Below are 22,500 nucleotides of genomic sequence, written 5' to 3' on the forward strand. Positions count from 1 at the left end.
TTGTGAAGGATGTACGTTTTCACTGTAAAAGACGTATGTATTTTTTTCGTGCAATCTCATCAAACGCTTTAGGCAATCTCCATATTTTTCCTGTCAAGACGGAATGACTAGTGCTCACAACATGACGTGGACGTTCACTCCACCAGTCACGGGGGAGTGAAGGGGAAGAAGTGTAGATATGGCCAAGTTTTCTTTATCTTACACTTAACACACTGTGGCTCAGTTAAATGTGACTAAACTGTAACATTTGATACAGTGTGATACAAAGATGAAGAAGGTTTTTGAGACAGCATCATGATTTTTTTTTTTTTTTTTTAAATCAATATGCAGCTTCGGAATACCTGTCCCATGATTACAGTTATGGTATGACACTTACAATAAACGTGGTTTTAAACAAAAGGTATTCCTAAACCGTTTGCCTACCGAGAGCAAAACATGACCCATTATAGTTCATTAACAAAACAAACAAAAAGGGAGATTACAAGGAACCCGGGCGTGGCTGTGTATGACCCATTATAGTTCATTAACAAAACAAACAAAAAGGGAGATTACAAGGAACCCGGGCGTGGCTGTGTATGACCCATTATAGTTCATTAACAAAACAAACAAAAGGGAGATTACAAGGAACCCGGGCGTGGCTGTGTATGACCCATTATAGTTCATTAACAAAACAAACAAAAGGGAGATTACAAGGAACCCGGGCGTGGCTGTGTATGACCCATTATAGTTCATTAACAAAACAAACAAAAAGGGAGATTACAAGGAACCCGGGCGTGGCTGTGTATGCGGGGGACTCGGAATGAGCGGCGTGGGTGTGATGCCACTGAAACAGTGCGGATGATGGGGCACCAAAAGAAAAAGAAAAGAAAAAACGAAGCTTGTCCAGAAACTGTGCACACAGACTTGGTCAGACATCTCGTGCAGCACGTCAAAGGAACAATGCAGCAGTCAGGAGTTCCGCTTGGCACAGCGGATGACGTCATGGGAAGAAGAAGAGAGGTCAGAAGAGTGTGCGTGGGGAAGGAGAGAGAGGAGAGAAGAGAGGGAGGGAAGGAAGGGGATGTGGATGTGGGTGGAGGCAGTGGGAGTGAGAGCTGGAATTAAAACAGACTACAGTGGAAGGATAAAAAAGAAGAAAAAAAAGAAAGAAAAAGCAGAATGATAGGGAGCTGAACAAGACATTGCCTAGCCTGGAGAAGGGCTGCATTGATAAGTTTGATTCGCTGGGTGAGAGGGAAAAAAAACAAGAAGCATTTCAATGTCCAGTCTGATGTGTCGTAGATCTGGTAGTGTCGGTGTTGTCTCCCTGTCCCACCTCTCCCGGGATGAGTTATTTCCCATGGACCATGATTAATGCTGAAGTGAGTGAATTTTACCTGAGGGGATGGATATACTTTTCGATCTCTCCTGTCAATATACTGCGGTGGAGAAAATACAGCTTCCCTGTAGTTTATTTCTCGACAGCTTCCGCAGCAACTAGCGTTGATTTGTGCAGGAAGCATATGTGCTACACGTGCACAGTTAATAGAATAGAATAGAATAGAAAATGTCTTTATTACCAAGTGTACCGGGGTCACAAGGAATATTGCGGGGGGATAGTACATAACAAGGTACGAGCATAAGTCCAAAATCATAATCAGATCATAATCAGGAATCTGTTCTCTCCTTTTCCAGTGAATAGGCAGATAACACTTTACACCTGGTTTAAAGCAAATAATTCTTTTGCAATAAAAACGTAAATTGAATTTCCTCATCAACTGTAGAGTTACACAAAGGGCAGGGGGACGTCGTGGACGTACCTGGCATTAACCATTTTGTGTTGGCATAAAAGCCAAAAGTTCTTCATCTAAACTGTGCAAGCATTGTACGATGCTATTTATTCGTAATGACAGGAACGTTTCAGCTGGGAATATACTTTTAGATAAGTTTCATGGAGAAAGAGAGAGAGAGAGAGGCATACACACACACACACACACACACACACACACACACACACACACACAAGCACACACACACACACAGACACACACACACACAGACACACACACACACACACACACACACACACAAACACACACACACACACACACACACAAACACACACACACACACACACACACACACACACACACACACACACACACACACACATGTGCGCGCGTGCACGCATGCACACACAGACAGCCATATGCAGCAAGACTTACGGGGATAGAGGAAAAACACCAAGACTTCAGTACGGGGATAGAGGAAAAACACCAAGACTTACGGGGATAGAGGAAAAACACCAAGACTTACGGGGATAGAGGAAAAACACCAAGACTTCAGTACGGGGATCAACACCAAGACTTACGGGGATAGAGGAAAAACACCAAGACTTACGGGGATAGAGGAAAAACACCAAGACTTCAGTACGGGGATAGAGGAAAAACACCAAGACTTCAGTACCGGGATAGAAGAAAAACACCAAGACTTCAGTACGGGGATAGAGGAAAAACACCAAGACTTCAGTACGGGGATAGAGGAAAAACACCAAGACTTCAGTACGGGGATAGAGGAAAAACACCAAGACTTCAGTACGGGGATAGAGGAAAAACACCAAGACTTCAGTACGGGGATAGAGGAAAAACACCAAGACTTCAGTACGGGGATAGAGGAAAAACACCAAGACTTCAGTACGGGGATAGAGGAAAAACACCAAGACTTATGGGGATAGAGGAAAAACACCAAGACTTATGGGGATAGAGGAAAAACACCAAGACTTATGGGGATAGAGGAAAAACATCCAGAAAAAGAATGTTTGCAGATGCAAATGGACTTTAAAAGAATTACGCTCTTTCACAAACAAAAACGAAAAAAAGAAAGAAAGAAAACGGAAACATTCTTCCTGCCAATGTCCAATCTCCCATTTGGGGGGTTTGGGGGGGGGGGGGGGGAGAAGAAAGGACCCACGGAGGCCAGACCACTGACACACTGACAAGTGACATGACAGAACAGGGAAGTCTCCACTCAGGCTCCGGTCACTGGCTTCAATTCTTCCCCTTGCATAACCCGGCTAAACACTCTCCCCATTCACAGCCACGTTGTTAAAGCGGGAAGCCTTCGGAATGGACGTGACGTTTAAAGAGAAAGCACTCGGTCATGTTTGGTGGCCATACAGACAGGAAACAGTAGAGAAAGAGGAGGACAGAGAAGACAGATAGAGTAGACATAGAGAAAGATTCAGAATCAGAATCGGAATCGGAATGGTTCATTCACATTAATTTTAGGCCTCGGCCCCTGGTGAATGTGTTCGAATAAGCATACTACCAATCAAATAAGAAGGAAAGCAAGTAAACATAAACATAAATCATACATTATTTGACATTCAGAGAGAGAGAGAGAGAGAGAGAGAGAGGAATGACAGAGAGACACAGACAGACCGACTGACCGACAGACAGACAAACGGATGAACAGACAGCGACATTGACAGACACACACACACACACACACACACACACACGCACACACCCCCACCCCCACACACACAGATACAAACAGACACAAACGCGCACAGACACACAGACACACACACACACACACACAGATGCAGAAAAAGCCATAAAAGAAGATGTTTGTAGATGGAAATGGGCTTTCAAAGAACGATGCTCATTAATAAACAAAACCGAAAATAACATAGACTGGAAAATGTATTTTTCCTGCCCATGTCGAATCTTCAAATTTAGGGGAATGAAGAAGAAGAAGAAGAAGAAGAAGAAGAAGAAGGAACCCACGGAGGCCAGAACACTGACAAGTGACATGACAGGGGGAGTGGGGGTGGGGGCTGTTGGGGGGTGGGGGTGGTGGTTCCTCCATTCATGATCCAGTCAATGACTTCAGTCCTTCATACTTTGCAAGCCAAACATTCTCCCCCATCCAAAGTGACCACAGTGTTTTAAGCGGGGCAGCCTCCGGAATGCACGTGCTGTTTGGAGAGAAAGCAACAATGTGATGTCTGATAGCCCGTCTCAAGAAGTAAAAAACATGAAATGGAAGAGATGGAGGGGGGAGGGGGGGAGGGAAGGTGAGAGAGGGAGCGGGAGAGAGAGGGAGAGAGAGGGGGAGGGAGAGAGAGTGATAAACAGAGAGAGACAGGGACAGAGAGACAGGCAGACAGACAAAGCAGACAGACTGAGAAAGACAGAAAGACCGTGAAAGAGAAAGACAGAGTGACGGGAAGAAGTGTCTGGTGTCAAGGTGTTCTGAAACAGTTCAAAAGCTGTAGACACATCTAGACGTTTTGAAGAAGTGTTAAACAACTGGCGATAAGTATAAGAATGTAGATAAATAAGAAAAAAACAGTCACATTATCACGCTGACAAAAAAGACATTGAAAGTTGACTGTTAAGCAAAACATCAAAAAAGTACCATATTGAGACGGAAACTAGTTATATCCAAATATGAATACGGCCAATCTAAAAACATACTGATTTTAATTATCTGACACGTAACCAAAACATAGAAAAATTGTAATATCCTTTTCTTTCTTTCTTTTTTTCCTTTTCTTTCTGTCTTTGTTCTTTCTGTCTGTCTTTTTCCATTCCTTCTTTCTTTCTTAGAAAAGAATGTTAATAATAACAGGTGCCAGTCATTTGGATTAGACAATAAAACGAGGGAGGTTCTGTGTGCTGCACTTCAACAAATTCATTTATACAGTCCACACTTTCAGGGATATATATATATATATATATATATATATATATCTGTATATACAAAATTATACATAGGTACATAAGACACACACACACACACACACACACACACACACACACACACACGCATATATATATATATATATATATATATATATATATATATATATATATATATATAAGCGCTAAAGAGAAAGAAGTGTAGCCGCAGATAGAGCAGTCATTCGAATTTCACACAGATGAATCTGTCGTGTCCAGACACGAGTACGGAGTACGGGACTAAAGTAACGTGTCACTTTGTCAAATCGAATTCGGGCTGCTCTGTCACAAGGGATTGTGTGTCCCGACAGCTCAGGACTTCCTCTTCTTTCCCACCGACCCGCTTCCCTGACCCCCACCCCCCCACCCCTGTGTGTGTGTGTGTGTGTGTGTGTGTGTGTGTGTGTGTGTGTGTGTGTGTGTGTGTCTGACTGGAGATGTGGCTTTGTTTTAGTACCTAACGAAAGAATATATCACCAGAATCGAACAATCTGTACAAAGAATATATCACCAGAATCGAACAATCTGTACAGCCCATGGGAGCACACAAGGTTAACGCCCCTTCTCCTGTTTGGCCCAGTTACTGTACTATGGAACATAAATAATGCCCATTTCAGTCCATTACGTGGACTCCCCAGTTCAGTTTAAAAAGTCGCAAAAAACTCGCCGCTTCCTTTCTGTGTATAACTTTAGCTATTGCGATTCTTCAACTTCTGCTTGTTGCGTATATAAGAGTGTGTGTATATACATTATACTATCCTTTAATTCAGTGTGATAACACTGTAAGCAACCATACTCATATGCTTGATTTACACCATGTTGAATAAAAGAAAAAGTACATACTTATGGGCGTGAAGGAAGGAGGGCTGGGTGAGGGGAAAAATGGAGAGAACTATAATGAATTATGGAAGCATTTACATACGAATGGGTATCAATTACTTTGTAATGAAATACAGAAAGCAGATAAATAACACGCACACTGTTTTCAACAGGACTTACAATGTCATTACTTTGTAATGAACTACACACACTGTTTTCAACAGGACTTACAATGTCATTACTTTGTAATGAACTACACACAGATAAACAACACGCACACTGTTTTCAACAGGACTTACAATGTCATTACTTTGTAATGAACTACAGACAGCAGATAAACAACACGCATACTGTTTTCAACAGGACTTACAATGTCATGCATCGTAATGATGGACACGTTGAATTTTCACATTTTCAGCACATGAATTTAATACGTGAAAAAAAAAATCGAAACAAAACTTTGCTACAATTAGTAGTCAAGTAGTAGACAAGAAGAAAGAAGCTGCACTAAGAACATACGCTTATGTGGTGTCCATATTTTTTCAGAAAGTCAGAATATCTGAAGTTTATTCGTGCTGTGTGTTCTTGTTTTGTACCTATGCATAAGTTCATTGTGGAATGAATATACTTGTTCCAGCAACAACACGGACTGGATTATCTGGAACCTTGAAATCGTAGAAACTGAAGAAGTGGGAGAAAGACATGAAGAGAAAAGAATAAATAAACAAACAGAAAGAAGTGGGGGGAAAGACAGGAAGAGAAAAGAATAAATAAACAAACAGAAAGAAGTGGGGGAAAGACAGGAAGAGAAAAGAATGAATAAACAAACAGAAAGAAGTGGGGGAAAGACAGGAAGAGAAAAGAATGAATAAACAAACAGAAAGAAGTGGGAGAAAGACATGAAGAGAAAAGAATGAATAAACAAACAGAAAGAAGTGGGGGGGAAGACAGGAAGAGAAAAGAATAAATAAACAAACAGAAAGAAGTGGGGGAAAGACAGGAAGAGAAAAGAATAAATAAACAAACAGAAAGAAGTGGGGGAAAGACAGGAAGAGAAAAGAATAAATAAACAAACAGAAAGAAGAAAAAGAAAATTGAGTGAGAGAGAAATGGAGAGGACGTGATCAAATGAGAGAGAGGGCACACACACACACACACACACACACACACACACACACACACACACACACACACACACACACACACACACACACACACACACACACACACACACACACACACACACACACACACACACACACACACACACAAACACACACACACACACACACACACACACACACACACACACACAAACACACACACACACACACAAACACACACACACACACACACACACACACACACACACACACACACACACACACACACACACACACACACACACACACACACACACACACAGAGTCAACCAGGACACATTTCACCACGCATTGAATTGCTAATAGAAGGTCTCACAGTTCACAACACAATGAATCTGCATGTGAAGCACTCAAAACAAACTCTCTCTCTCTCTCTCTCTCTCTCTCTCTCTCTCTCTCTCTCTCTCTCTCTCTCTCACACACACACACACACACACACACATGAGACATACACACGAGCACTCGTGTGCAGGAAACGACTGAAATGAAGGACGTTGAATTAAAGATGAAGGCAACACACGGAACCCAGCTCAAAGTAAACAAAACGTTGAATTACTTCCTTGAAAACTGGCCTTGCAATTAATCACAGAGAGACAAAGAAATAACGTTCATTTAATGAGGGAATTCACTGTGGAGTACTGCCACAGCTGTCCATTTCAGCAGAAGCTATTAGAGAGATGCAGGAAGTTAATTTCTGATGTGCCAGATTTCAAGACTGCAATATTTCAATTAACCTGTGACCGCTATTTGAGCCATTGGGGGTTTCATAAAAGAACATAATCAAAAACATAGGTAGCTTTATCAGAACATACACACACACGCGCGTGCGCGCATGCATGCACACATGCACGAAAACTACCACAAAGTGAACGAGATGTCCTAAACTTATTACTTTTTTGAAACGTTGCCTCGAATTCACTCACAAAAAAAACCACCCAAAAACCCTGACGTTCATCTTATGAGTCATCTGATCCAGCGTTCACCAGGGATTCGAGTTCAAGGCTGGTTTTCGGCATGGACGTGTTGTGTCAATGGGAAAGGCACTTCACTCCGATTTGTCTCATTCTATCCAGGGGCCGTATTCAAGAGACCAACGTGCTTGCAGGTAAATATGTACCTGCGGGAAAATCTTCCTGAGGCAAGGCAAACTGCCCGAGGGTAAGCAGTCCCCGGTATTCCCGAGCACGCGAGTCTACCCGTGGGTCTTCAAACCCACAGGCAAATTTGCCCTTGCTACCTGTCCACGAAGCAGAGGTAAACATGGTGGGTCCTTGTGCGGCATTGTTTTTGAGGGAAAACAGGTGTGCTCTGTGGATAGCCCGTGCTTTGCTGACTCTTTCCACAGTGCTCTGTGGATAGCCCGTGCTTTGCTGACTCTTTCCACAGTGCTCTGTGGATAGCCCGTGCTTTGCTGACTCTTTCCACAGTGCTCTGTGGATAGCCCGTGCTTTGCTGACTCTTTCCACAGTGCTCTGTGGATAGCCCGTGCTTTGCTGACTCTTTCCACAGTGCTCTGTGGATAGCCCGTGCTTTGCTGACTCTTTCCACAGTGCTCTGTGGATAGCCCGTGCTTTGCTGACTCTTTCCACAGTGCTCTGTGGATAGCCCGTGCTTTGCTCTTTCCACAGTGCTCTGCTGTAGTGCGGTGAGAAGTAAAAGAGCATGCGCAGAAGGGAATTACCAGGAATTATGATTATCCACGATAGGTTAGCTGCCTGACACCACGCTGTTGATTACGAAGGTAACTTGCCTTGAGGCAAAATGAATTTTGTCTTGAATACGGCCCCAGGAGTGAATGGGTTACCTGACTTCAGCTGTAGAAGTTTGAAAACGGCATAAGGAGAGGATTTGGTTCCGCTTTCTTATGCCGAGCTCTAGCCACAGCGAATATCAACTCACTGCCCCAGTGGCCGTAAGACACTGTGGGGCCTTTAACCCCCAGTTTGAATGTTTGCCACAGCCATTGGCAGTGCAGCTGATACCAGCTAAGTTACATTGATGTTTAACGTTGACACAGGCCCCCCCAAGAAAATATGTGGACGACGTGCTCAACCATCCAAAGAGAGTGAAAGTGGGGGGGTAGGGTATGGATGGGGTAGGGGTTGACCTGTCCAACAAGACACAGACACCACCACTAAAACAACGCGTAACGACGGGTATTGCTGACAGCCATTAAAACAAAAATCTCATATCTCTGAACTCGCAACATTTCCGCTTCACGTTATGCGTTCCGAGTTAGTTCAGCTGGCTAAGCACCTTGTGATATGCACCATGTTTTGTTGGGCTTTTTATATTAGACGCACGTTGGGAACACTTTCTGCTGAACGTTATGAAACGTTTGTGGAACGTCTGGAAAACACTTGAAAAGAAATGTTTGGAGAACATGTTTTTTGAATCAGGATTGTTTGTGGAACTTTTTTGTGAACAGTGAATAGATAATATATATATATATATATATATATATATATATATATAATTAAAATTGTTTTGCATGCAGCATGTTTTTACCTACCCAGTTTTACATGATTTTTACCTGACTTTTACTCACTGGTTGCTGTTGCACCATCCTGAAAAGCTTTCATTTCTGTGCCCTTGCCAGCCAGCAAAGATTTGCTGCTTTTAAAATTACAAGTTTTAAAGACATACAGAGCCTACTGTTGTTGATATAGATAGATAGACAGACAGACAGACAGATAGATAGATAGATAGATGACGTAACCTATTCACCAAGAACGTAAATATGGACGTAGACGCAATAACGCAGCGTGTTTCGATCCTGGGAAATTTTTCAATCGATCCAGGAGGCAAGCCAGACAAAACACACAGCATCCACTTCCTTGTTCCACTGTGCCACGCAAGATAAGGACGCCACAGACCATGGTCAATGAATAATGGGCATCAGGGGGACCTGTTGATCAAGGTTTGCTTTCAGACACTCGCCCGGGGCTCAGGATTTTGTGTGTGTGTGGGGTGGGTGCGGTGGGGGGGGGGGGGGGGTAGGGTACAGAAAAATGGGGTCATCAAGCTTTTCCGCCTTGTGTCCAGCACGTCAGTGGTCAGTCAGTGCACTTCTCCCTCACCTCCCACACTGCCCTTGACACTGGGTAACGAGGCCAGAGACATAAAACCACCATCCTTCTACCCTCCCTTCCCCTCCCTTCCGTTCCCTCCTTCCCATTCCTGGTATTTCTCTCACTTTCCCGTTCTTTTGCTTTTTAAACAGATTGCTTGGGATCCTCGATCACCACATAAGAAAGAGTCCCGAAGAGTGTCTGGCTATCATTTGGTTCAGGACACAGAACAGAGATGACCCCCCCCCCTCCCCAGCCCCCCTTAAAAACCATCAACGGGCTTTGATTTTAACTGTACTATCTTAACACCTTGGGTGCTGAACCTAAATGAAATGGAATCAGTTTCGTATGAATCTGAAGTGCAAGAACTTACTTCCTGTGTACTTATTAAGCGATGTAACTGATTTTACTGACCCAAAGCAATGCAGACAATCTGAGCAAGAGCCCAGACAAAGAACGGTGACAAAACATCCTGACATTCTGGGGCCGTATTCAAGACAAAAAAATCATTTTGCCTGAAGGCAAGTTACCCTTGACATGGCAGGGACCCGCGGTTACAGTTTACCTTGAAGTTATTTTCGTATTCAAGACCCACCAAGTGCACTCAGGCAGCTAACCAATCGTCTATGATTGAAAATCCCGGGTATACCCTTCTGCACATGCCATTTTACTTCACACCTCACCACAGTGTGACCAAAAAGAAAAAAAAGGCTTCAGTGGCAAAGCATTGATGAGATTCGGCAACATGTAGAATACAAAAGAAAAACAATGCAACACACCAGGATTCGCCATAATTACCTCTGCTTCGTGGGCAGTCACCCTTGGCAGATAGTAAGGGTAAGTTGCCTTCAGGTTTGTAGACCCACGGGTAGGCTCTTGTGTTCCTAATACCGGATATTGCTTACCCTCGGGCAGTCTGCCTTGCCTCAGGCAGATTACCCACAGGTACACATTCACCCGCAGGCACGATGGTCTCTTAATATGGCCCCCTTAAGCTCAGTCTTATCTCCACTCGTCACAAACTGACAGGGTTCACAATGAACGGTTGTATCAGCATACATTAGTAAAATGACTATACAAAAAAGCAGGCTGATGATATTAACTTTGCTATTTTGTAATCCGACATTAATTATGTCTTTATCATTTTTTTCTTTACATGTTAATGTTTTTTTTCACAAAGCTAGGGTAGGCTCTCAAGACCTGATCAGCGTGTTAGGTTTATGCGAAGATCAGGCATTTGGGAACAGAAAACTATAGATCCCCACACTCTGACAATGGTAGAGTGGTAGCTAAAAGAAATTGATTTGACTGCATTCAAGTTAAGTCTAGCCACTGTCGGTGGTTTAAAACGACAAAAAAGGAGGTGGGCTGTGGTTCAGAGTGAGGGTAGGAATAGGTGCGTGCGTGCGTGCGTTCGTGCGTGCGTGTGTGTGTGAAAGGTAAAGATAATAACAACAGCGGTTTACTTTTATCGGTGCCTGATATTTTATAAAGAATTTTAAAAGGGGGCATTGGAAAAGAATATGTTCACCAGATAAAAGATCCAGCAACAACTGCACGACACAAACAAATCTGTTTTAAACCAATTTTATTCCACAGAAACATCATCATAAAAGCTGTATTACATATGAATCAGAGCACAACAAGCAAAGCTTATAACCCGTGCTCTGTGGGAGGGCTGCAATTTCCTCGTCTGATACGGACGAGTTCCTGTTGAGGAGGGTGTTGAAGTGCTCTGCCCAGCGGGCAAGGATGTCTTTCTTGTCTGTCAGGAGGGTGGTCTGGTCAAAGACTCGGACAGGGGTTGATCCTGTGACTCTCGGCCCATACACAGCTCGGAGACCATTATGGAAGGTCTTCATGTCGTGAGCATCAGCAGCGGACTGAAGCTCTTCGGACTTCCTCTCCCACCAGGTGTTTTTCATCGCACGCAGCCTCTTCTGTACAAGTTGCCTGGTTTGCAAGAACTGGTTCTTCTTCCTCTGGCAGTCTTTATCAGAAATGTGATCCTGATGCCGTATATGCAGTGTGTTCAGGAGCTTGGAGATTCGAGAGTGGTTCTCGTCAAACCAGTCTTTGTGGCTCCTCTGTACAAAGCCGAGTGTGTCAGCTGCTGCTGTGTACACAGCATCTCTAAAGGTGCTCCATACCTCTTCTACATCAGTTGATGCAGGAATTTCTTGGAGAGCTGCTTGGATTTGCTGCTGCAGCACGTCCTTGGTGATAGTGAGGCGGTGGATGTTCAGCTTCCTAGGGGGTTTCTGTCTGGCTTATTGTCATTGTATATGTCATCTGACAGCCAGGTCTCAGATAAGGTTATGATGTCATAATGACTAACTTCACACTGTAACAAAGAAATATTATGACGAATACTATTCACATTCACGTGAATACTTGATAACACATCAATAAAATGCTCATCAACTGGCCCTGGATCAGGATAAACATCCCCAGCGAGTTGCAATAACAATAACGCAAAAGATACCAGAAGCGAGAGAATTTGGAAGCTGACAGTATTCACACATTTAGAGTAGGTATAAAGTTTAGCTGGCGTCAGGCCTGAAACAATGTCATCTTTGGAAGAATAGCGATTGTCTTTTAATTACTCAATATAATAAAACAGAAAAGTACTAAGATAAGACAGAAGGCCCTTTCATTAATAATAGAAGCAGCGGTCTTCCACAAGCGATTGTGACAAACGACAATCCAGTGCCCTGGTGTAGAATGTTCCAATTCTGGCCTGGCTGTGAACTGAGAAAGACGTCATGTCACAGATTGAAGCAAAACGTCGAACAATGCAGAAACCAGAACCAGAACAATCTTACTTGCTTCGGCTAACTTGGTAATATTATTCACAACACAGAATGAAACATTTACGGTAACCCCCAATGTGTAGAAGAGGAACACAACAGTTTTCCTGAGGACTGACCTGGGATTTGTTTTTACGGTGCAAAGTAGTACATTTGCAGTTGCCTCAAGAACGACAAAAGAAAATATATGCAATGAATAATAATAAAAATAATAAATGATTCGATCCAAATCCATGGTTTTGTGAGGTCCAGGAAGGAAATCAACACAACATGAAAGTTAACTGTGATCATCGCCACGCGACGGCTTGGGGCCAACCTGGTGGGAACGGTCCATCATCTCGTCAGTGATGTCAGCACTGACTGCCTGGGCGACATCTTTGACGATGGCGTCCGTATCATCGTCTGTTGTTTCAGGAATGCCGTTGATACGAATACAGTTAGGTCGGTCGTACTGCTGCAAGTCGTTCACCTTGTCTTTGAGAACAGGTCGTACTGCTGCAAGTCGTTCACCTTGTCTTTGAGAACAGGTCGTACTGCTGCAAGTCGTTCACCTTGTCTTTGAGAACAGGTCGTACTGCTGCAAGTCGTTCACCTTGTCTTTGAGAACAGGTCGTACTGCTGCAAGTCGTTCACCTTGTCTTTGAGAACAGGTCGTACTGCTGCAAGTCGTTCACCTTGTCTTTGAGAACAGGTCGTACTGCTGCAAGTCGTCCACCTTATCTTTGAGAACAGGTCGTACTGCTGCAAGTCGTCCACCTTGTCTTTGAGAACAGGTCGTACTGCTGCAAGTCGTCCACCTTGTCTTTGAGAACAGGTCGTACTGCTGCAAGTCGTCCACCTTGTCTTTGAGAACAGGTCGTACTGCTGCAAGTCGTTCACCTTGTCTTTGAGAACAGGTCGTACTGCTGCAAGTCGTTCACCTTGTCTTTGAGAACAGCGATTTCTTTGTCTCTGGCTGCTAGTTGGTCCCTCATTCCACAAAACTCTTTTTTCAATGTGTCAGAGAAGTGAGCAGCCACAATTTTGGATATCATCTCAATGATTTCTGGTTCACACAGAAGAGACTGGATCTCCTCTCTCAAAGCAGAAGTCCTGGAAGACTGTATCTCAGTCACTGAAGCACGACTGTGAAAAAACTGGTCAGTCTCTGGCTCAATTACAGTACTAGAGAGAAACTCCGGGTTAATAATTGTTGCGTCCGACTCATTGTCTTCAATGAAACTATCCTCTCTTGACCGTTTATCATCTCCATCAGAACATGGAGGGGAATTTGGAAAACGCTTCAGCGACATGCTGAAAGGACGTGGTGGAGAATGGAAACAAACAGCGGGTGTGAACAAACACAAACCAGTCCGTCCAGTTTCAAGAATTCACAACACAGCACTACACACAGCACTGACCTATGCACTCATAAGGCCGAGGTCAGGTTGACATGCAAGAGTTACACGTGAAAAAACCACACGAGGTCAAAATAACCCGAATCTGCATGGCACAGTCATGAGTTTATAACCTGTTGTTGTGTTCCGATATTGAATAAAAAAAGCAAACAAACCGGACCTAAAGACCACGAAGATTAACAATACCGTCACATCTCGAAGTACAACTTGTAACAGTCCAGTGTGCAAAATGTCCACTCCGTAGAAACACCACAAACCACTCAAAGTTCGTAAACAAAATCCAGAGCATAACACAGGCACGTCAGTCAGCAGGCATTGCGACCTTCACCGATACAAACAAATCTCTGGAAGTTAAGTACACATAATACATGTAATATATGCACTAATGTAAATATTGGTACATAATCGCGCGCGCGCGCACACACACACACACACACACACACACACACACACACACTCAACCCCCCACCCCACCCACCCCACACACACGCACGAAGGAAGGTCACACGTGTATATGTGACATATGAAACAGCCAAGCACATACAAATACATGAACATTTTACCTTTAAACCGAAATGAAGTACTAAACTGCGTCTTCGGAAAACAACACAACAAAAGACAACATTTAAATGAAACAAAACAGCCACAGTCAGCAGTTAATAAGTATAGAACCAAAATAACTTCTTGTGGCCGAGTATATGCACGCATTCAACTATTCTCAAGGATGTTCTTTCCCTTTTGCAACATCTTCCATCCTAATTAGTGTTCATACCTCCCAGAAAGTGAAAATGGCCGGAGGAAGGAACAAAAACACTGACTGGCCAAGGAAGGAAGTAGGGATTAGATTTCCACACTAACACCCCAGGCGAGAGAAATGCGGTCCAGCAGTGTAGTTTGGGATCTAGTCAGCCAGTAATCAACTGATCCCCAATTTATACGCCCCCCACACCCCCACCTCACCACCCCCACAACCCCCTACCACCCTCCTCTGTCACTCCCTACGTTTCCACAGCCTGACAACTCGCTCCTCACCTCTCCCGACACACACACACACACACACACACGCACACGCACACACATTCCCTCTCGACTAGTTAACTGGATTGGTCGCCTACTCTCTTTGCCAGAGAGAGAGAGAGAGAGGAGAGAGAGAGAGAGAGAGAGAGAGAGAGAGCGCAAACTAAGCGTATCATTTGTCAAGAACATGGTGAAGAAATATGATCAAACTCATTCCATGGCCTGGGAGCGATGTGATGGACGTATCACAAATGATTTTCAATGAAAAAAAAAATGAAAAAAAAACGTTTTCAATTTCAGACAAAAAATCATGTTAACTACAGCTAAAGAGAAAACAGCAACAGCAATCTGATTAATAACATTAATTCTTCTGATGGCAGTCATGTAGTTAACAAAGACGACCAAACCAAAACGAAAATTATGTCCTTGTTTCGCTGGAGGCAATAATGAAATGAATTTCCACCATACGTCGTAAACAAGGATTTCCCTCTTTTTTTCTTTAAACACACACATACACACACACTCGCGCACGCATGCACGCACGCACGCACACACACACACACACACACACACACACACACACACACACACACACACACACACACACACACACACGTGTGTGTTAAAAGGAAATCTGTGTTTACGATTTGTCGTGGAAATCCATGCAGAATCGCTTCGAGCTATACAACAAGTTGTTTTTCAGCTTATGGCTGGCGCCAGTTTGTATTTGCGCGCGAGCGCGTGTGCGTGCGTGCATGTGTGTGTGTGTGTGTGTGTGTGTGTGTGTGTGTGTGTGTGTGTGTGTGCGTGAATTTTAGTTTTAATATAGTATCATGTACAAAGATGGGATTCGAAAATGAATTAGAAAAGATATAGGATCATGGGGAAAAAATGCAGAAAAAACAACCAAACAACACAACACGACACGACACGACAAAACACAACACAACACGACACGACACGACACGACACGACACGACAAAACGCAACACAACACAACACGACACGACACGACACGACACGACACGACAAAACACAACACAACACAACACAACACGACACGACACGACACGACAAAACACAACACAACACAACACGACACGACACGACAAAACACAACACAACACGACACGACACGACAAAACACAACACAACACGACACGACACGACACGACACGACACGACAAAACACAACACAACACGACACGACAAAACACAACACAACACGACACGACAAAACACAACACAACACAACACAACACGACACGACACGACACGACACAACACGACACGACACGACACGACACGACAAAACACAACACAACACAACACAACACGACACGACACAAAATAATACAATACAATACAATGCTCAGAAAGGAAACGGGGAAGGGAAAGGCGGGGTGTGATGGAGTGGGCGAGGTGGGGCGAGGGGGGTGAGGGTGTGGACGGTCATTTAATCAGTCTTTTAAGTCCTTCGCTTCAGGCGTGGTAGTTGCTGGCGGCTTCATGTTGGGCCCTTTTAGGTTCTGGTCAACACATTCTCATTCCCTGCAGGTCGGGTTGACTGTGAGCCTACAAATGAAGTCAGGTGGATAGTACGGGACAGGGGGGAGAGGGGGGAGGGAGAACAAAACGTTTCTTCTTGGGGATGGTATTGATAATGATGATAATAAATGCAGGTTTTCATAGCGTAGTACCCCCCTCGCCCCCCCCCCTCCCACCCCCTTCCCCTCTACATCTCAGATGGGGTTCACCGCGCTATACAATAAAATATACAAATTTATGACTAAGTGACGTGAAATATGTACAAAGTCAACACAGTCAACACATGACACTGGCTACAATGTACACATGTAACACTAAGTGACGTAAAATATGTACAGTCAACACAGTCAACACATGACACTGGCTACAATGTACACATGTAACACTAAGTGACATGAAAATATGTAAATCAACACAGGCACCATCACAGTTTCAAATCACGAAGGCGCAAATAACAGCAAAACAAAGCACATCACTTTCACCATTGTCAAAGATAAACACCAAGGAACCAGTTATCACAAAAGAAACACACCAAAATCATCACGAATGCATTCAAATCAACACAAAGAGCACATCCAGCAATAAAATCACTGCAAGCATAAAATCAGTATCAGTTCTGACGCTGACGGCAGAAGTGACTAGAACTGAGCCCGGGAAATTCAGAGCCAAACCAAATCAAACACATACAGACCAGGATTCCCCCCCCCCCTTACCCCCTTCCTTCTGTTCACTACACCTGGGGGTTATTCCTCCATACGAACGCGAAGAGACCGTTACAGCGTTCCCCCCAATGCCATACAAAATATCATGAACTTCCTGAGCGGATACATAAATACCACATTTGACGCGGACAAGTGGTCATTAACACCCATGGACAGCCGAGTCTGTAAGAGAAGAGAGGAATGCCGTACGAGGAGTTATAACCAACAATGTCCTGTGTGTGTAGCATACATCAAGCGCACAAACCCACTTTGAGAGTAAAACACATCGAACTGGTGTTAAGACGTAACAGATAAACCGTAACAGATAAACCAAACGTAACAGATAAACCAAAGTCCTGTGTGTGTACCATACATCAAGCGCCCATGCCCACTTTGAGAGTAAAACACCTTGAATGGATGTTAAGACGTAACAGATTTTTTCTTCTTTTCCCTCGTTCGCCTCCCATTAGATGAGTAGCCCGGTGTCCTCGATGAAGGCTGCCGTCCGTCGCAGCTCCTCCAGGGTGCCGTACAGCTTGGCTTTCACTGCTGTCGGTGTTGGCCAGTACTTCTTCCTACATGCTGCATGCATCGTACAGTCTTGAAGGATGTGGTCGGTTGTCATTGGTCCCTCACCACAAGGGCACTCTCCACTCTCTCCAATGCCAAATTTTGTGTGCATGTGGTGGAGCGGGCGGTTGTGTCCAGTCATCAGGCGGAAGATCTTGTCAAGTTCCCGTCGTTCCAGAAATGGTATCTGTCTTCTGGGTTATATTTGGGGTGCTGGAGGCACTACTTTATTCCTTGCTGTGCCTTGATGATTGTCTTGATTTCATCGTATGACACCAGTTTGTTGGCCTGCTCCTTCTGTGCACCGTCTTTTGCCAGAATGTCCGCTTTTTCGTTGCCGCTGATGCCACAGTGTGCTGGTACCCATTGTATCACCACTTTCTCCACTCTGACACTCAGGGCAACAAAGGCAGAAGTGAGATGGTTCTGTTCTTTACAGCGGGAGTTCTTGAGGGCTTGGAGCATGGAGAGAGCGTCTGAGAACACCACCACCTGCCCTGTTGTTCTTGTGGAGTTCTGCGAGACTGTTGTGGCTGCCTCACAGAGGGCTTCTCGCTCAGCTCGGAAGTTGGTGGAGTATTTTCCTGTTGGGACTGCACTTTCTTCATCTCCGTCTTTGTATCGGAGGAAGATTCCAGCTCCACCATCCCTCGTTGCTTCTGTGGCGGAACCATCTGTAAAGACATGGGTCCAGTCTTCCTGGGAGTACTCCATGGCCAGAGCCTTCCTTTGGGTGTCTGACTGTGTTCCTCTCTTCTCCACTCCGGGAATGCTGGTGACGACTGTTGGGAACACCCGCCTCTTCCAAGATGGGTGGGTGACATTTGCCGGGATAGGCTTTGCTTCGTGTTCCACCAAGACTGGGGTTTGTCTTTCAAGGCGTCTTAACTGGTGGATGAAGCTGCCTCTTTTCAGCCGGCTCTTGGTGGGTCTGCTCATTCTGTTGTTCACTGGATGGTTTTCAAGGCGTTTGAATTTTGCTGCCTGGATGAGGATCTTTGTGTCCCTTCTGTCCTCCAGTGACTGTAGCCCAGTGGTCTCCTCCATTTTCAGGACTGGGGTGGATCTCATGGTGCCAGTTATGACACGCTGAGCTTGGTTCTGTATCTTGTTGAGATGGTCGAGGTTAGACTTTGCAGCTGATGCCCATGCTGATGTCCCGTACTCAACTACAGGTGGGACTCTCCCTGTATAGAGTCTCTTTAGGATACGTTCATCAGCCCCCCAGTCCGTCCCTGCAAGTTTCTTCATGATCGCCAGTCTCAGCTTGGCCCTGCTACAGCATCTGGTGATCTGCTGTTTCCAAGTGAGCCTGTGGTCAAAGGTCACTCCCAGGTAGGTAGATGTGGGTTCCTCTGCAAGCCTTTGGTTGTTCAGTGTCAGTTTCGCCTCTTGCTTCTTGCTGGATAGGCTGAAGACTGTGTAGGTTGTTTTGCTTGAGTTGACAGAGACAAGCCATTCCTTGGTCCAGTTGCTGATCTTGTTGAGCGCAGTCTGGAGGCGTACCTGTGCTGTAGTGGTGTACTCTTCAGAGCACCAGAGTACCAGGTCATCTGCATAGATCGCTCCTCTGACCCCTCTTGGCAGTTCTCTGATGATGTCATCTATGAAGATGAGGAACAGCGTTGGCGAAAGGACCCCTCCTTGTGGTACTCCCTGTCTCAGCACCTTCTTCTTGCTCTTCTGGCCCTGAATCTTGACTCGGGCTTGGCGGTTGTGTAGGTACTGGCTGATCCAGGTGTACATCCTCCCAGACACACCACATCGCCGTAGTTTGAGCCTGAGTCCGTCCTTCCAGACTTTGTCGAACGCCTTCTCCATGTCAATCCAGACAGCAAGCGTTTTCTTCTTTTCTTGGAATGCGTCCTCAATGCTTTGAGTGATGAACGTAACAGATAAACCGAAGTCCTGTGTGTGTAACATGCATCTAGCGACCAAACCCACTTTGAGAGTAAAACACCTTGAATGGGTGTTAAGACGGAACAGATAAACCGAAGTCCTGTGTGTGTAGCATACATCTAGCACCAAACCCACTTTGAGAGTAAAACAAATACACTTGCAGACAGGCAAAACAAGGGAGACAGAATGTAATGGTGGCACTGCAGTGTGGTGACGCGCTCTCCTCGGGGAAATCAACCCAATTTTCACAGTAATTTTTCACGCAGGGAAATATCTTGTGACAAAAGTAATCCAATCCAATCCAATACATTACATTACAATACAATACAATACAACACAACACAATACAATGCCATGCAATACAATACGTATCACGTTTGCATTGTGAATCAGCACCTTCCTCATCTACTTAAACGTTCAAACGACCGAACAGGAACATCCGTTTTGCCGTGTGAAGAGAAACAGTGACATGACAGTCATGCCCACACATTCTGCTGGAAAAGAGCTCACGCCAGAAGAAATAGTGCTGTCAACGCCAAGGACGATAACAAAAAGAAACATAAATAGAGTGACATGTTTGGTTGTTGAAGGGAATGAACGAATAACAATTTTCGTTTTTCAAGCTGAATTTCTCTGTCTCTCTCTCTCTCTCTCTCTCTCTCTCTCTCTCTCTCTCTGTCTCTGTTTCTCTCTCCGTTTTCCATCGATCAGAAAGAAAACGTTTGTCTTCACTCTCTGTCTGTCTCTCTTATTTTGTGTCCGTCTCTCTGTCTGTCTGTCCTCTCTCTCTCTCTCTGTCTGTCTGTCTGTCTGTCTGTCTGTCTGTCCTCTCTCTCTCTGTCTGTCTGTCTGTCTGTCTGTCCTCTCTCTCTGTCTGTCTGTCTCTCTGTCTGTCTGTCTGTCCTCTCTCTCTCTCTCTCTCTCTCTCTCTCTCTACTTCCCCCCCTTCCCTCTCTCTTTCTCACACACAGAAACGCACAGATACAGACATACACATCCACCTTCCACTCACGTGCACACCCATGCAAACAGACACACACACACACACACACACACACACACACACACACACACACACACACACACACACAAACACACACACTCGCGCGCGCGCGCTCTCACACACACAACAAAATTTCACAAGATCAAATTATCACGTCTTTAATGGCAGAGGAAATTGCTGGATGATTAGAGAACAAGGGCAAAAATGAAATATGGTTGTGCTGGAGGGCTTGATCATCTGTCACTTCTCACAGTGTACGAAAAAAGCAAAACTGGGCACGCTTGTAAGACAATAAATTGCAGCACACACACACACACACACACACACACACACACACACACACACACACACACACACACACACACACACACACACACACACACACACACACACACACACACACACACACACACACACAGAGTTTGAGAAGGGAGAGAGTTTGACACACACACACACACACACACACACACACACACACACACACACACACACACACAAACAAAGAAACAAACACATACATACGTACATATTCACATATATATATATAAACGCACATACGCACACAAACACGCACGCACTCACATACACACACGCACACACATACACACACATACCCACACGCACGCGCGCACGCACACATGCATACACACCCACACCCACACACACACACACAAACAAACACACACTCACATACACACGCACGCACGCACGCAAGAGAGGTGTAGATTCATAGGGACACATTGGGAAGAAATGAGTTGGCCAAATTTATTTTGATGATGATTGTGTCTGAGTCTCTCTCTCTCTCTCTCTCTCTCTCTCTCTCTCTCTCTCTCTCTCTCTCTCTCTCTCTCTCTCTCATCATCGTCATCATCATTATCACCACAGTTGTCTCTCGGGAACCGAGAATGACGATAGCCTGTGGAATCATCGGCAGAAATCATCAGTGGACACACGTGAGAGAGAGAGAGAGAGAGAGAGAGAGAGAGAGAGAGAGAGAGAGAGAGAGACAGACAGACAGACAGACAGACAGACAGGCAGACAGACAGAGCAAAAACAGAGATAGAGACGGAGAGAGAGAAAGATACAGACAGAGAGAACGTGAACACATAGTAATAACCAAAGGAAACCACAGGAATTCACACACACACACACACACACACACACACACACACACACACACACACACACACACACACACACACACACACACCAAAAAGCGAGGATGGAAGAAGAAGAAAGATGATCGTTGCCAAGAAAAGGTTTGCTGCAGCACGTTACCCTTCAAGCCAGCCCTTCTCCTCCTCCCAACCCTCTCTCTCTTTCTCTCTTTTTCTCTCTCTCCATCCACCCCTTCCCTCCCTCCCTCCCTCACTGGTCACTGATACTAGAACGGTGCGGGGTGACCGTCACCTCTTGGTCGCTGTCCAGAAGGCTGGTGGAAGGAGGAGGTCCCATAACAGGCACCGTCAGACACCCTGGGGAGATCACCGCCTGCCTCTCGAAACCCCCCGCCTCTCCCCCTTCCCCCGTCCCCCTCCCCCCTTCCGAACCTCCCCCTCCCCCTCCTCCTACACCGCCGTACCGGCTTCCCCGGATAACAGCCAGGGCCCGCTCTTTCCGGCACACGTAGTGCCGGAACACCCCGAAGATGAACACGTCCCAGAACCCGCGCGTGAACGACGTCATCTGGCACATCTTGTAGGCCAGGAAGGCGTCATCGCCGCCGCCGCTCCGCAGCTCCCGGTCGCGACCCCTGTGCGCGTGCAGGGTCATGA

The sequence above is a fragment of the Babylonia areolata genome, chromosome 7 (genome assembly GCF_041734735.1).
Source record: "Babylonia areolata isolate BAREFJ2019XMU chromosome 7, ASM4173473v1, whole genome shotgun sequence".
Classification (NCBI taxonomy): domain Eukaryota; kingdom Metazoa; phylum Mollusca; class Gastropoda; order Neogastropoda; family Buccinidae; genus Babylonia; species Babylonia areolata.